This window comes from Scomber japonicus, chromosome 3, assembly GCF_027409825.1.
Source record: "Scomber japonicus isolate fScoJap1 chromosome 3, fScoJap1.pri, whole genome shotgun sequence".
Taxonomy (NCBI): domain Eukaryota; kingdom Metazoa; phylum Chordata; class Actinopteri; order Scombriformes; family Scombridae; genus Scomber; species Scomber japonicus.
Genome location: NC_070580.1, coordinates 560,498 through 577,440, shown reverse-complemented (window position 1 = coordinate 577,440; position 16,943 = coordinate 560,498).

Below are 16,943 nucleotides of genomic sequence, written 5' to 3'. Positions count from 1 at the left end.
GTTTCTTGTAGAAAAATAAATGCTGCTTTGAACTGTTTAAGGTGAGAGAATATTCTCCTCCTTTTAACAGGATGGTTTAGACCTTTAACATTCCAGCTAACAAGATTTAATACTCTATCCAATTCCTTCAGATAAAAACACAGGTTGATGAGTACATATAGTATGATAGCTCCAGGTAATGAATCCATGACATGAACATGAAACAATAGATAAACAAATAACTGGCTGCACAGCGCTTGTGTGAGCCCATGAACCAATATTAGCCTTAGAATACGCCCCCCCCCACCCTCCCACCCCACACCAAGACAGCTGCAAAAGAACATAGCAGCAAGCTCATACAATTACCAAAAGAAAACCTTCCCGTTGCTTCTTCTTCATCTTCTTACTCCTTATCTTATTGTAAATATTCACAAAACACTCCTAAAACCTAATTGTAACCATACTGGGCACAATAATAAAGAGGTAGTACCCAGAAAATCTAAATTTCTTCTGCGAGGAAAAGAGTTATGTTGTTATTATTATAATTACTATCACTACAATGCTAACATTATAGTATAATAGTAACAACAATAAGAATAATAACAATAATAATAGCAGCAGTAATAACAACTACAGCAATAATAAGAGAACAATAACAATTATATAATGAAGAAATCAGTAATATAACCATAATATGAACAATATCACCATATTGTCATATCAATATAACAGTTCACCGAATATGACATACTCACGGTCACACAGGTGTAATAAAAGTGTGAAAGGCACCTTTATGGACAGCGTCACTAGTTGCAGGCCAGTTTAGCCAATCAGAAGTTGGTAATAACAGACAGGTGCTTGTTATGTAAAATTCTCCGTGCCGTGGAGTCATTTACGGTATGGAGGATGAAGAGGTAAGGCCGACGATGTATCTCCGTGCCTCCTCAGCCGACCGTAGCCACTTCTTGTCGCCGCTGGAAAGTGTGATCCGGAGCTGGGCGGGATACAGCAGGGAGGGCCTAAGCCCGCCATCACCTCCCTGTACTCGGCTGGCTCAAGACCCGAACCGGTTTCCCCCTCCGTCGGGCGTCGCGGATCAGGAGCTCCTTTTGCTGGTAGCGGTGCAGGCGGAGAATAACGGGTCGCGGTCTCTGTCCGGCGGCCGGTTTGGCGGTCAGCGAGCGGTGGGCTCTATCAATCTCTGGTGGGGATGGAAGTGTATACTTACCGAACACTTCACACAGGAGGTCAGAGAAAAATAGTGTGGGTCGGTCGCCTTCAATGGACTCCACCAGGCCCAAGATGCAGATGTTTTGCCGCCTGCTGCGGCCCTCAAGGTCGACCACTTTCGCCGCCAATTTTGTGTTGCTCTCCCGAAGATTGGAGCAGACGTTTTCCAGCTCGGTGACACGCTGGCTCAGGTCATCAGACGCCAGCTCGAGTGATGAAAGCTGCTGGCTATGTTCATCGACCACGGAGCGGACTTGTTAAAAATGTTTCTCCAGCTGAGTAAAAGAGGTCCTGAAGTCCGCGGCCAGCGCCTCCCTGTGCTGGTCGAGTAGCTGAGCCATAGCAGCCATCGATACCGGTAAGCTAGCACCGGCATTTGCGTCTTTCTTTCCAGATTTACCGCGGTTCGAAGACATTATTATATAATTCAGTTTAAAAAAATTAAAAATATTCAATGCAAATCGCCCAAATGACAAAATGATGGAGTGAGTGAGTGGATTTAGTTTAAGGTAGGCAGGAGCTCTAACGCGTGCGTCTACTCCATGCGGCTGTCAACCGGAAGTCTTTTCATGATTGAGCTCTTTTAAAGCACTTTACATTTTAATCTTTCATTTGCACTCTATGTCCTTTTAATGATTTTAAAGCTAATTTATTATTTTATGCTGCAATCATTTTATTTATGTCTTGCTATTTTTCTGTACTTTGTTTTTATTACGTGGGGGTGGGGGGGGGGGGGGGGGGGGGTTAATTGTATGTTTTAAGTTTCTCAAATTACATGTTTTACTGTTTTATGTAAAGCACATTGAGTTGCCATTGTGTATGAAATGCGCTATACAAATAAAACTGCCTTGCCTTGCCTATAAACCTTCTGCGTGCTCTCCTCTCGCACCCTCGAGGATTCATCTCCCGGAGCAAATTCATCACGTCATCTCTCTTCACTCGAAGATTGTACTTTTGTCTCAGTACCTGCCACATCGTTCGATAGCCAAACAATTGTCCAGGTCCACGAAGTTCCAACCTGATGGCGCGTCAAGTTGTTCCCACAAAACGGGCAAAACATCATTTACACCATAAAATTTCACTACATCCATGCACTCCACCAAGTCTTTTCCGCCATACAAACTTTTTGACCTCATCCTCAATCACTTCTGGCATTTGGTACATTCCCCTTCCATAAGATTCTGGCGTTTGTAAATTTGTTTCGGGATTTGTAAAAGTGTTCTGCCACTTGTAAATTTGTTTTCTAAAATGTAAATTTGTTTTGTCTGTGGTAAAAGTGTTTGGCTTATGTAATTTTGTTTAACAACATGTAAAAATGTTTCCCAACATGTAAATTTGTTTCATGCTTTGTAAAAGTGTTTTGCACTTTGTAATTTTGTTTTGCACTTACCGTAAAAACCAGCTAATTTAAACTTGCATATTATATATTAACTTGAGACAATAAACATGTAACAACATGAAATTGGATGTCATAATATACCTGTTTACACCAGAAGACAGCGATACAGGCACCATCATTGCAAATGCTAAAGACTGGCTTTGCAATTGGCTGTGCAGAGTAATGTTGACAGTGCCCTCTGCTGGCAAGGTTTTTAACAGCAACTGAACTGGGCCTTATTAGGACAAATGAAGCATGACTACATTCATGCAGCTCAACATATTTAGGGGTGTACTCTAATGTTTAATATTGGGAGTACACACACACACACAGTAAAGCAACACAGAGAAGTACAAATGAATGACCTAATTATTCTCACACAGAGACTGTAGCTGACATTAAATGCAGCAGAAATAGGTCACTTATATTCACTCATATTTTGCAGGATTAATTCTCTCAGGAAAGACATTAAATGCTGAACACATTAAATATTCCACAGGTAGGGTAACTGGAGCTTGGACACCACATTCTATAACTGAATCACTCTGTGGAAAGCAGGCCTCTGTTAATTACCTCTGGCTTGTAATTGGATCATTAGCTTCTAGTGAGTTCTATCAATCAGGACCAAGTAGCTAGAACAGGGTAATAAGTCCTTACAGGATAAGGCTGGCAATTATCTATATTGTTCTTTTGAAACAGAGCCAAACCAACAGTGAACTGATCTACTGACAACTATTGTGTGTGTTTCCAAAGTCTGATATATCTTATTCCTCTTTACCGTAGACCTCCATTGTTGCCAAATACTATTAAAAATACATGAGTGGGGGAGGTTGGGTAGTTGAGTGGTTAAAGCGCATGCCACATAATGGCAGAGTCCCTGATTCAAATCTGGGAAAGGACATTTGCTGCTGTCATGTGGAAACCTTGTAACTCCATATGTTGTTTTGGACATACTACTGACCATAATTATCAACATTTCTGTAGAGCCTGACCTTTCTGCTCAAGGACCCCTGGGCACTTACTTACCCAGATTGCCAGTATGGTAGATCTGACCATAACTGTACATTGTTTTAAACAAACTTATCTGCTATCATGTAACTGGACTATTTGCTCAGTTTCAGTTTTTATCCAAATGCATTAATATATTTGTGTAAGTGAAATATCAAATATGAAATCTAATATGAAAGAACACATCAGAAATATTTTTATTTAATTTACAGTTAGTTCATCTTTCTCATCCCACTGGCCGGCTTTTACCCTTGAGTCTATTCAATGGTTTCTGATTTGTTTCAGATGCTGTAGGCCCCGTTAATATGTACCCGGTTATTTTTAAAAACGGAGACATTAACCATCGTTTGCACCCTCCGTTTAGATGCAAACAGAGAATTTGCCCCTGAAAACGATGCTTTTTAAAAACTCCGGCCAGAGTGGAGATTTTTGGAAAACTCTGTTTGCATGTTTGCATGTAAACAGAGAAAAACAGAGATTTGTGGAGCCGGAAACTGCTCCTGGGTTAAATGCGACATAGTTTATAATCTACAGCAGGGGTGTCAAACTCATTTCACATCGTGGGCCACATATGACCCCTAGGTAGACGTCGTGGGCCGGGCCATTAAAATTATAGCATACTTAGCTATAAATAACCAAAATATCATGAATCCGTGTATCATTCGTTCTTTCTATTTTCGATTGGAAATCAAAAAAGGAAAAAGTGACAAATTATTTTGTTTTTTGTTTTTAAATCTAACACAAAAAAAGAAAAAATGTCTTGTTTTTCATATTTCAATTTTAGGCTCAAATAAAAAATACTATCAATATATTGATCGTGAACCGGAAGTTATGAGTAATGAGCGTTAGCGTTAGCTTTCCAGCCGCCATCGATCTGGACCACTGGACGAGCCAGGTGCCATCAACCATGGACCGTGGAGAGCTATGTGCTGTTTAAGGGAACAAAGCCTGTGACGCTAAAAGAGGAGGACATGACGATGATAAAATCAACAGGATTTTTCAGATTACATAAGATCATTCTTCTTTCTGCTCACTTTCCATGAGATTTGGGAGGTTTTTGTTTTATTGTAGCTTATTAAAATGCAATATATTTTTTCTGACTGATTTATTGCCCAATATCGTTGTGTGTCTCGCTTTCGGAGAAGTTCTGCTTCTTCCCCCCCTTGTCTTTGTTGTCACTTTGTAGCTGCTCCTCAGAGGGCACATGGCTAATTAATATGCACGTGCTGACCATATATGGTTGTGTCCAGGTGTTCCGGGGGCAGAGTATGAGGTGTGTTTACGTCCGCACCATTCTTGGGTCCGGTGTGATTTATCAATGGAAAATTGCGAAATTGTCTTTTCGCAGTATGCAAAAATGTAGTAGCAGTTTTACACCCTTTTTGATAAATGAGGCCCCAGATTTGTAAGTATATATTTACAATGACCAGTTACCCTCACTCATGTAAACCTATCAGTGGGTGATGCTGTTTGCTTTCTAAAGATAACAATCTCCGTCGTATTTTGTGGCGTGTTTCTCAGCTGTTTATAGTCCCACAGGTATCTATGTGGTTATCATTATCTGCTTCATTCATGGTACGGGCTATGATAAATTCTCTCTGCTGCGCACAGAGCCATTTCCGGGTCGCGTAAACCGACCAATTAAATATTAAAATCAAATTCTGTCCTGTGGCCCGTTTTTCCATTTCGTATTTTTTATTTGAGCCTAAAATTTAAATATGAAAAAACTGACATTTTTTCTTTTTTTGTGTTAGATTTAAAAACAAAATAATTTGTCACTTTTTCCTTTTTTGACTTTTGATTTCCAATCGAAAATAGAAAGAACGAATGATACACGGATTATCATGTCTTCCCTTTGTTTTGGTGTAAAGACGCAGAAGAACATTGTGAAATTTGAAATTTAACTTAAAATGTATTGAACAACACTTTTACAAAACATTTCACAAAATTGCACAAACTTTAACAAGTAACTGGTGTTGAAAATTATAGTAATGAACTTTACGATTACATGAGACTTATAAAGAAAGACTAACATTACATTGCACATTTTTTAAAATCACCACAGTAAGTATTCATTTTCACAGAGCTGTATTCTTTTAATGGAAACAGTATCTGCAAATTCAAAATGCAAGGCAGCATTTTTTAAGACATTAGTCTAGTCTGGACTTGTTTTTGTTCCTGAAACTTGGCATCCTTTGGCCTGTACAAGTGCATCAACATCAGGTGTCATGTCCTGACTAGCTGTCACTTTCAGAATGTCATTTAAGTGCTTGTGTGAGCCTTGAACGCATTTTTGTTTTATTGATATTCATTACTGAGAAAATTTGTTCACAAAGGTAGGTTGTCCCAAACATGCACACAATTTTAGCAGCCAGGGCTGTTAATTTGGGGTACGCTGGTAGTAGATACTGATAAAATGTGTCCAGACCTACGGAGGCAAATTTGCCCTTCAAATCTGCGTCAGATTGCAAATCAATTATCTCTAGCTGGATGTCGACCGGCAGATCAGAAGCTTTAACTGTGAAAGGTGAGCGAAAAACTGAAAATTCTGTCTCAAGTTCACCAAATACCTGAAATCGTTTCTCAAACTCCCACAGTAATCCTGCAATCTTGTCTTTGTACCGTTTCACGTCCGCATCAGGTGTGGTCACACACACATCTCTCAGACAGGGGAAATGAGCAGGGTCGCCACTTGCCAGTTGCGTCTCCCACAAAGCCAGCTTCAATTTAAATGCATGTATTTTGTCAGAAAACTTTTTTGCAGCCTTGCAACATTTTGTTCAGACTGTTCAAGTGTCCAGTAATATCAACCAAAAATGCAAGGTCCTGTAGCCATTCCTGGGATTGTAATTCCGACACCGGTTTTCCTTTTTTCTCCATGAACTGTCTGATTTCCTCTCGTAGATCAAAGAAATGCATCAGCACAGCGCCTCGGCTTAACCATCTCACTTCACTGTGGTATGGCAGGCTGTGTGTAATGTTGCAGTCGCTGAGAAGGGTTTCAAACTGACGATGGTTTAGCCCTCTGGCTCGGATGAAATTTACAGTGCGAACAACCACCTCCATGACGTGGTCCATTTTCAAGGACTTACAACACAATGCCTCCTGGTGCAAAATACAGTGAAATGTCCAGAAACGATCTCCTCCATTAAGGGCTTGTACTTTCTCTCTGAACTTTGTCACGACACCTGCTTTCTTTCCGATCATGGATGGTGCGCCGTCTGTAGTCATGCTGACAGCGTGGGACCAGTCCACTCCAACTCTGTCCAGTGCAGCAACGACAGACCCGAAAATGTCCTCGGCTGTTGTTGTGTCCATCATAGGCACCAACTCAACAAACTCTTCAGTAACAGTCAATGTCTCATCAACTCCACGAATAAATATCGCCAGTTGAGCCACGTCCGTGATGTCAGTGCTCTCATCAATTGCAACGGAAAATGCAATAAATGACATGACTCTCTGTTTCAATTGGCTGTCTAAATCTGCCGATAGTTCAGAAATCCTCTCTCCTATAATGTTCCTCGTCAGGCTAATATTGGCAAAAGCTTGTCGCTTCTCGGGACATACGAGTTCTGACGCCTTCATCATGCATCTTTTAACAAAGTCACCGTCGGAATACGGCTTTGATGCTAATGCTATTTCACTAGCAATTAGGTAGCTGGTTTTTACCGCAGCTTCACTGACTTCTCGGCTCCGGGTGAAAGTTGACTGCTGTTTCCTCAGACCTGCCAGAAATTCGTTGACCTTATCTGTTCTCAGTTGTCCTTGTAAGCTGTCATATTTTGCGCTGTGGTGAGTCTCGTAGTGGCGCCGAATATTATATTCCTTACATACTGAAACTTGTTGCAAACACACCAAGCACAGAGGTTTACCATGCGTTTCCGTAAATAAATACGACGTGGTCCATTTTTCTTGGAAATTCTACACTCTTCATCCACTTTTCTCTTTTTTGATAACGCCATTTTTGCTAATGAGGGTGTAGCGGGCAGGTAGAGAACAGGGTATAAACAAGTCATAACAAGCAGCAGATGGTGCAAAACAGTGTGCCCCTAGCGGATAATCCATGAATTGCATTTAATTAAGAAAATAAAATCCATGTCTTTTATGCATTTTTTCACTTTCAAATTATCCTGCGGCCCTGATCAAACCTCCTTGCGGGCCGTATGTTTGACACCCCTGATCTACAGTCTATGTTTATAATCTATGGTGGTCATGGATGCATGTCGTATTTATGCTGGTGCAATCCTTTTGTAACTGTTTGCATTTGCAAATACAAGTGCTGTACTATGTGGAGGAGCTGAGACGGCATATATACATGGGTTAGTGTAAACGGAAACTTTTCTGAAAATGGACTGGTGTGCACCCAGTTTTTTTGGAGAGGATGAAATGTCCGTTTATGAAAATAGCTGGGCACGTGTAAACGTAGTCGTAGACGAGTGGTCTCCAACCCTGCTCCTGGAGAGCTACTGCCCTTAGGTATCTCCCCACTCTAACACACCAGAGGCCTGTACTACGAAGCTGGATTTTCTCTTATCGAGGTAACTTCAGGGTTAACCCTGGGTTTTCCGTACTATGAAGCTGGTTCACTTCTCACCGGGATAAATCACAATGGTAACTTATGCTGAACGGCTAACGTGCTCCGGAGCAGGTTATGTTCTGGATAAGAGATCGATGAGTACAAAGGCACCACCTCCTGACCAATCAGCTCTCTTAGAAAATGACCTGCCCATTCTTAAAAGATCCTGTCAACATTGATGTGGATCATGAGAGGAGCGCTTAGGAGAGAAAGAGTTTTTAGGGATAGATGCAATTTTTTAATTGACCAAAATATATATTTAAAAAATAATCCTTGAGGCACGTGAGGGATATTAGTCTGTTATACAGTTGGTTTGACATCATTCACTCAAATGGTTGAAGCACATAATAGGTTTGTATTTTGAATGTTGAATATTAAACTAACTTAATGTCTCTTATGAAAGGAAGGGCACTGAGGAAGCGTTCTGCCCCAAACGTCAGAGTGCTGTCAGGTTATATTGTCTAATTTATTAATATTGTATAATCTCACAAACATACACATTAACAGAGTCAGCAATTGTCTGCCAGCATTCCTTCCTGGCTTTTGCTGCAGCAACAGTGTTGCTTTTGGCCTGGATGATGTTTGAATTCTTCATATAGTTGAAGAATAATTGTCTGCTCCTTCATGGTAAATGGTAAAGTAGTATGCTCTGCAGGGTTTCTCCATGTTTGTGATTGGTCAGACGCTGCAAACACCTCCCCTTTATGTGAGCACAGTGACCCGGATTGGAAAACCCTGGGTTCAATTACCGAGTTGATAACCAGCTTCGTAGTACCGCTTATCCAGATTACGAATGTCTGGGTAAATCAACCCAGGTAACGGAGATATATCCTGGGAATGTTAATCCAGCTTCGTAGTACAGGTCTCGGATTCTAATTATTAGCACGTTATCAAACCCCTTAACGAGCTTCAGCTAATAATTAGAATCAGGTGTGTATAAAACATGCAGGGCAGTAGCTCTCCAGGAGCAGGGTTGGAGACCACTGCTGTAGACCAAGTGTGTATTTCTGCACTCTTTTGCGAAATATATTTTGATCCCGATGAGATCACCTGATATATGAAATAATATTCATGATAGCCTATCCAGTCTATACTGATTTAAAATTCTACAATAAAGCTCTCTTACTTCACACTAACACTGCAAGGGTATGAGGGATGTCCTGAAAACATCTCCCAGTGTGAGACTTAAAATGATGTAATTAATTATATAATTAGTTTGCAACTTTCTCATATAAAGCCACTGTATATTCTGTTGGTGCAACTATGAATTACAGTCAACTAGCTTATTGAACTGTAGTGACAATGTTTACATTAATTTATCACAGTAATAATATATTTACATGAATAAGTTTAACAAATAGGCTATAATATTTTCAAAACATTTTGTGTTGTGGCTGGTGAGCAGTCAACCTATAATACTGTATGTTTTATCGTCCAGGGGGAAATAAACTAGTGGTCCTTCTATTTAAGAGACGATCTTTGGGAGGGCTTCTCTTCCCATAATGCACTGCGACAGCCGTATGTTATAAATATGAGCGTGCCTTCAGCTCTGGATTTCAGTCCAGAATATGTGTAAGAGACGTGACTCTGATATCTGCTTAAACGTGGTAAGAATTACAGCTTTTTTAAAGAAAATTGTACTAAATTGGTGAGAAAGTTAAAGTGTGTTGTTACTTATTAAAAAGAATCAACCTCTAATGTTACTTTTATAAAATGGCGCTTATGTGAGTCGTTTTTTGGCAGTTGGGGCCGGTGTTATGTCGAAGTCGATTCACCTTCCCCTCCTAGTAAACTTAAGTTATGGTTACTTTAGCTGGTTTGGGTTATGGTAAACTTGGGTTAAAGTGAAGCACATCAGAATAGGACTGGTTTGGGTTATTATGGAGAAGCGGGGGAACAGACTTCCACATAACACCAGCGTGAGGCTGCGTGACCTGGACACGTCACTGAAGTGCAGCCGGGTAACGTTACTGAAAGTGTTCAACCATGTCACTTAACTTGAGCACTTACGCACATATATTATGTCACATGATTACCTGACTTTAAATAAATATATAAACCAGTAATTATTATCTATAATTAAGTCCTTTTTTTGCTCATAGCACTACCTGCCCACCAATTACTGAGACACTTGGTGGCTCCATTGCAGCACATTGTGACCTTTTATGTTCTGTTTCAGAGATGCTGGGTCCCCCGGTGAACAGAGGGTGACAAAACTACCAACCTCCTGCCTTTTTCTTTGGAGTAAAGGTAAACAGAGTTGTGATTCACGTTCATCACATTCAAATCATGTCCCAGAACTTTACATTTCATTATTTTTCACATCAAATAATTTTGAGTGAAAGTGTTAAAGACAGCAGAACAGACATGTTTAAGTTGCAGTAGACTACACAACATGGTGGCTGTTTCTTTCACTCCAGTGCTCAGTCAGCTGTCCAGGTAGTGTGTGTCTGGCTCAGTGTTACAGTGGTGGTAGAGTATCTCTGTATTTGGCTTCAACTGCTGGTTCTGTTTTGTTAAACTTCAATATGTGGTGGTAGAAAATAGCAGTTTTCAATCAAAGTAGCCATATGACATTTTTGATGTGAATGAACTTGAGTGAAGTAAATTTTCCTTGTTCTTGACTGTTGCAGGCAGAGCTACTGGTGAGCTGCTCAGTGTGGAGATGAAGGTCATGCTGCAGACTGACGCAAAACCAATAATATTTATATTAAAAGCACTTAATGCTGTGATGATAAAATAACACATCATGCTGACAAAATACTGTAGTGATTATCAAACCCTGAGCATAGCAGCTGGCTGTGAGTAGTGACGAGTAGTGTTCCTGCTTTAACTGACTATTTTCTCTACAGCAGTGTGGAGCAGCACACAGCCAGGAACCAAGACTGATGTCAGGTATGTAACAGTGTGCAATCCTGTATGTAGTATAGAGACTGTAACCCCAATCCTGTACTGCCATGGCAGAAACACATCAAGACTTTGGCACAGATTCAAGTAACTATTTACCAGAATCATGCTCCTTGTGAGATTCTATTAAGCTAACATGTGAATTGCAAGTTGCTTGACTGGAGAGCTGGAGTCCACCTGCTGGGATGTGGCCAGGCACTTCTGCTCAGCCTGAGTTTGAGGATACAATTTAAACTGCCGAACATTGATTTCATCAGCTTTGCTGGAATGTAAGATCTGTGATGGTTGAATAAAATTTGAGAAATCTGCAGCAACTGTATAGTTATTGTTTTTTCCAGATTTGACTACATTATCAATGTATCCGACAGACTGTAATTTCTCATAACTACATACTGCAGCTTTAGAGCTCAGCCACACAGGGGTGGCTGAGTCTCTTTTCAATACATTGTAGGTATGAGAAGAGGACTACCCAGAAATTGCACTGAGGCATGTAGGAGTGTCAGAGGCTCTGATTCTTTTCATCTTATTCTACTGTCAGATCAGTTTTACCAAATATAACTGGCACTTTAAGCACCCTGGTTGAAGATGTAACTCTAAATGTGGTGTGTAAATACATTTGTTGTTACTAATAAGGAAATGGTGCATTTTGACTGTTTCCAGTAGGACTGTATCCAAAATTAACTGCTGTACACAGCAGTGCTAATGGTTTGAAAGGGACTAGATGTGATACACCACTTGGGGAATGAATTATGGTACATGAAAAGTCTGATTCCAAAATAGAGTTCTGATACATTTTTCAAAAATAGCTGACAAGTAAATGATTAAAAGACAATATTGAGTTAAAATGTAAAAGTATTTATTACAAATTCTGTTAAAAAATTAAAATCTGAATATACTACAAATAGTTAGAAAAACAAAACACAAGTGGACTGGGGCTAGCAGATCTCTAGGTGTGCTAACATACTCATTTGTGGAGGGACCTCAACCAGAGGGACAAACCTATCCCAGCAGACTGGCCCACAACTCCACTAAATCAAATAAAACTACAAACTACAAAAGGTTAAACAAAAACAGTTGGTCCTAATCTCCAATATTTATAAGGCTGTACTAAAAAAGGCAGGCAGAAAGCAGCAGCAGATGGCATCCTACAAAAAGAGACGCAGAGTTAGTTAGCCACCTGCATACACAATAGAATCAAACTGTCCAGGCAACACTTTCCACCATAGTAGGGAGAAGGGTCTACGAGCTGGAGACACCAACAGAGAAACTAAGCATAAAAAACCAAAGTTAGCACTCAGAAACAAGAACTTTAACTGGCAGTTAAATCTCAGCCTACCGACCTCTGTCCAGGACACATGGCAGCAGAAAAGGAAGAACAAAGGTACACAGGTGTCTTAAATAACCTTGCCCTGATTAGAGGTGGGGCCAAGCCTGGGGTTGCATTCAAGACCTACTGAGCTGAGGGAGCATTCAGTGGCTGTGTCTCAATTTGGACCCAACTGCGAGGCTGCATCCTCGAAGGACGCGGCCTTTGCGGCCTTCGAAGGATGCAGCCTTCTGAGGAACTTCCGAATGACGCATCAACCGTTGTTAAATGAGACGGTCTAGCCTTCGAGGCATTTCCTGGTTGCGTCACCAGCTGTTCCCGACCATAAGACGAGAAAGACGTCTCGACCGAAAAGACGGTGAAAAAGCTGACAAAATTATAAGAGAGAAGAAAGGAGAAGAATAAAGGAAAGGAGAAGAAAGAAGGAAAACACAAGAAAGAAAGAAAGAAAGAAAGAAGGAAGAAAGAAGGAAAACACACAAGAAAGAAAGAAAGAAGGAAAACACACAAGAGAAAGAATAATAAAATAATAATAATCTGTAAATAGTTATTTCTGATGTAATTTTTGTAAATAGTTAAATGTTTCATCACTTGATAATAAAAGAAAATATTTAATCCCTTGTTCTTCCTGAACAGTAGCACTTTATGCAACCCTGTTATAAATTGTACTGAAGTTGTAAATACTAAATGGAATAGACAACGTGTAACAATGAACAATATTCTTTATTTAATAACAACATAAAACATCAAAATCTTCACAATCAAATAAAAAATAAATAAAAATCATAAATAAACACAGTTCATAAATAAAATCAAATTAAACACATCTATATAGATGTATATTTATTTTTCTATTACTTTTTCCAGGAGAGAGAAGAGCCTCTCCATCCTGTCTTTCCCCTCCTGCTCCCTCCTCTCCTCTGCCTCATTTTGCCTTCTCATGTCCTCCTTTATGAGGTCAAGGAGGTCATCCTCCCTCCTCCTCTTCCTCCTGGGCCCTGGCTGGTCCTCCTCCTCCTCTTCACTCTCCTGCTCACCCACTGTGGCACTTGACCCTGGTGTGTCCTCACGGATGGAGGCAATGAGGACAGGGGGGGCAATAGATGGCCTCTGCCCCAGTACCTCATCCATGAGGACAAACCACGGCCAAGTGCCAGCAGTGGACTTGCCGCTGGCCCCCTCCCCTGTCCCTGGATATTTGCAATCCTAAGGCAGTGGAAATCAATCATGTCAGCAATTTTCAGCAAAAGTATTTAGTAACACTAAAACTAATCCAAACCTGTAGGCTACCTACTTTATTTATTTTTTTTTAAATTGTCCCATTTTTTTTTGGCCTGGTAGGGCTGGACCTTCCCCTCCAGCCCAATCTTTTCCAGTATTGCTCTAAACACAGAGGGAAGCAAGAGAAAAGGTAAACACAAGATCACATCAACACAGGGATGCAAAGATGTACAAAAATGGACATCAGTGAATAGATGGTCATTTTCCCCTCTTTGTTTAATCAGGAGCTCGTTTTGCTCCTTGCTCCCTAAAACAAAAATAAAACAAAATGTAATGTAAAACATGTTTTTTTTTTACTATGTCAACAGACAAAAGGGTTCTAATATAGCAAAAAATTATCATAATAATGATAATAATGAAGTATAACATATAATAGTGATAATCCAAAACGTAGCTCTTCATTAAAATCTAAATTTGTTCATCTTAGTCCATTTATATATATATATATAAGATATAAGTCAAGTAATAAAATATAAGTAATTAGTAAAAGTATAAAAGTATAAGTAGTAATAAAGTAAGTAGTAAAAATAATTAAATAAAACAAACCAATACTTACACTTGAATGAAAAGTCTTCACCTGTTGGTGTCGCCATTGTTGTGTTTTCGCGGCACTGAACAGCGCCGCGCAAAGGATCTTGGGATTTGGGAGGCCGCGAAGGATAGTAGCGATGCATCCTCGAAAAAGAGGGAAAAGAAGGCCGCATTTCAAGGCTGCATTTGAAGGAGTCTTCGAATTGGGACAGCCTTCGCGCGGCGTTGTGACGTAATCGGCCTCGAAATGCGCATTTCGAGGATGCAGCCTCGCAATTTGGACCAAATTGGGACACAGCCAGTGTTTGACCAACAGTGGCTATATGACAGGCTACATACAAATGCATTAATTCATTATTGGTTTGGACCTCCTTTGTGGAATTTGTTGGAAGATGTGCTCAATTTGACCAAAGAATGAAACCTAAAGAGTAACATTTGTCCTATTTATCATGAAAAGTGATACATCTCTAAACACCAGCCTGTTTATTTTTTAATAACACAAAAATGCAAAAGGACTGAACTGATTTATAACTAACATTTTGACACTTAACTGTAATTACAACACTTGATCAGAAAGAAATCCCATTAACACACAATATTACAATTATGACATCATCAACCACCACCCAAGCATATTGTAGTTTTTCCTCATTTTGTCAATCGTCAACCTCTGCCATTACCCTGTCATGTTTCCAGACTGCTCTCCCTCTGACAGCTTACACAAACACACTGCAGATCCATCCCTGAACCCAAACTCAGGGTAGAGCGGTTCAGTGAATGTGGCGTGGAAGGTGTGGAGGTGGATCAATGTGTCAGACGAGACTATAGAAAGAAAGGATGCCAACATGACAAGATATATTCCTATTCTGTTAGTCTGGACAGAGGGTGGGATGTTGACAGTCTTTGCTTTGTCATTGTGCCAAGCAGAGAAAAGACCATCAAAAGCAAACAGAGCCCAAGACTAATTAACAAATTAATGGAAAAATGTGTCTTAAACTGAAATGTATTTACTCTGTTAGGCTTTAACAGCAGTGATGCAGTTATTAAATAATATAACTAAATATCCTCATGATGACACAATAATACATGATTGCCAGAAGCTGTGCCAAAGATTGGCAACAGAACCAGTCACCGAAAATACTATAAAGGTTGGTCGCTTTGTTCAGTGATAATGTTCTAAATTTAAAGGGTTAGCTGATGAACAGATTGAATCCTGACCAGAGTCTCCAGTCTACAGTTTGGACTCTCTAGTCCGGCAGAGAGCAGCTTCACCCCTGAATCCTGCAGGTTATTGTTACTGTTACGGATAGGTTTGGGGTTTTTCTTTCCTTTTGGTTTATTGGTTGAGCAGAGCTGGGTGGGAAACCTAAGATTTGGCAGCTTTGCAGGTTATTGGTTGTCTGTTGTGAGAGGTCACTTCTTGCCCATTTGTTTGGCGGGAGTGATTGGTTGATAATGGGTCACAGCTGATCAGCAGGAGGATGGCACCCGATGAGAGAGGCTGCAAGGCCGCGTAGGAATCAGACGGGAGTCGGCAACCACCCATCTCTTTCTCTACACAACTACACACACACAAAACTGAACTATCCTTACCACCACGAGCGGGCTGCCGGCTCACTCGAGCTGCGCTGGGGCTCTTCGGACAACTGAAGGGGGATGTCCTGGAGTGACATCAGCTCTGACTTACCATGGTCTTCCTTCTTCCTTTCACTCTTAGGGGGGGTACTACGGAGTGACAAGTCTGGGGTAGGGCTTGTTGAGGGTAGCAGTTTAACATTACTCAGGTCCAGCTCTGTCAGACTGGAGGAATGTTGTCAGAGCTTCACAGCTTCTGTCTGATAGGTTGCAGCCACTCACTCTGAGAACATAAGAAAGTGTAAAAATACATTAAGGGATAGGTGCAAGTTTTATTTGTCTGTCTTAATATAATACAGATTTGCCATTATGCATACACAGTACCAGTCAAAAGTTTGGACACACTTTCTCATTCAAGTGAATGGGAAGGTGTGTCCAAAGTTTTGACTGGTACTGGAAATGTATGTGGAAATGGGTCACTGTAAGAATTCCTACTATATCTACATAAATTTCAAACAAATAATTTTGACTCACCACCATACTGGTGGTACAACAAAAACTCAAAAAAGTCATTTTGTAGAGACTTGCATTTTTGTTGTAACATCTGTTGGCTATATAAATAACATTACAAGTATACGTAACATTTCCTCTGTTCCCCAATCTCTACTCTCCTATTGGTATTTATTTTATTTGTCTCAACTGACTCTGTACTCACAGTTGGTGACATAGCTATAGCCTCCATAAACTTTGCACTGATATTCTCATTTATGTACCTTCTCCTAACAGACACAGAGGTTAACTGAACATTTGGAATGATTTGTAAGTCAAAGAACACACAGAAATGATCAGAAAGAGCCAAGTCCTTAACATCAACAGAAGAAATATCAACACCTTTAGAGATAACCAGATCCAGAGTGTGGCCTCGAGTGTGTGTGGGCCCTTTCACATGTTGCAAGAGGCCAAAAGTGTCAAGTAGAGCAGAGAGTTCTTTGGCGTTACTGTCCATGTTATTGTCTACATGAATATTAAAATCCCCTGTTATGATAAAAAAGTTGTAGTCAGTGCAGATAACTGACAGCAGTTCAGCAAACTCATCAATGAATTTTCCTGAGTATCTTGGAGGTCTATAAATGATTTAAAAAATAACTTTT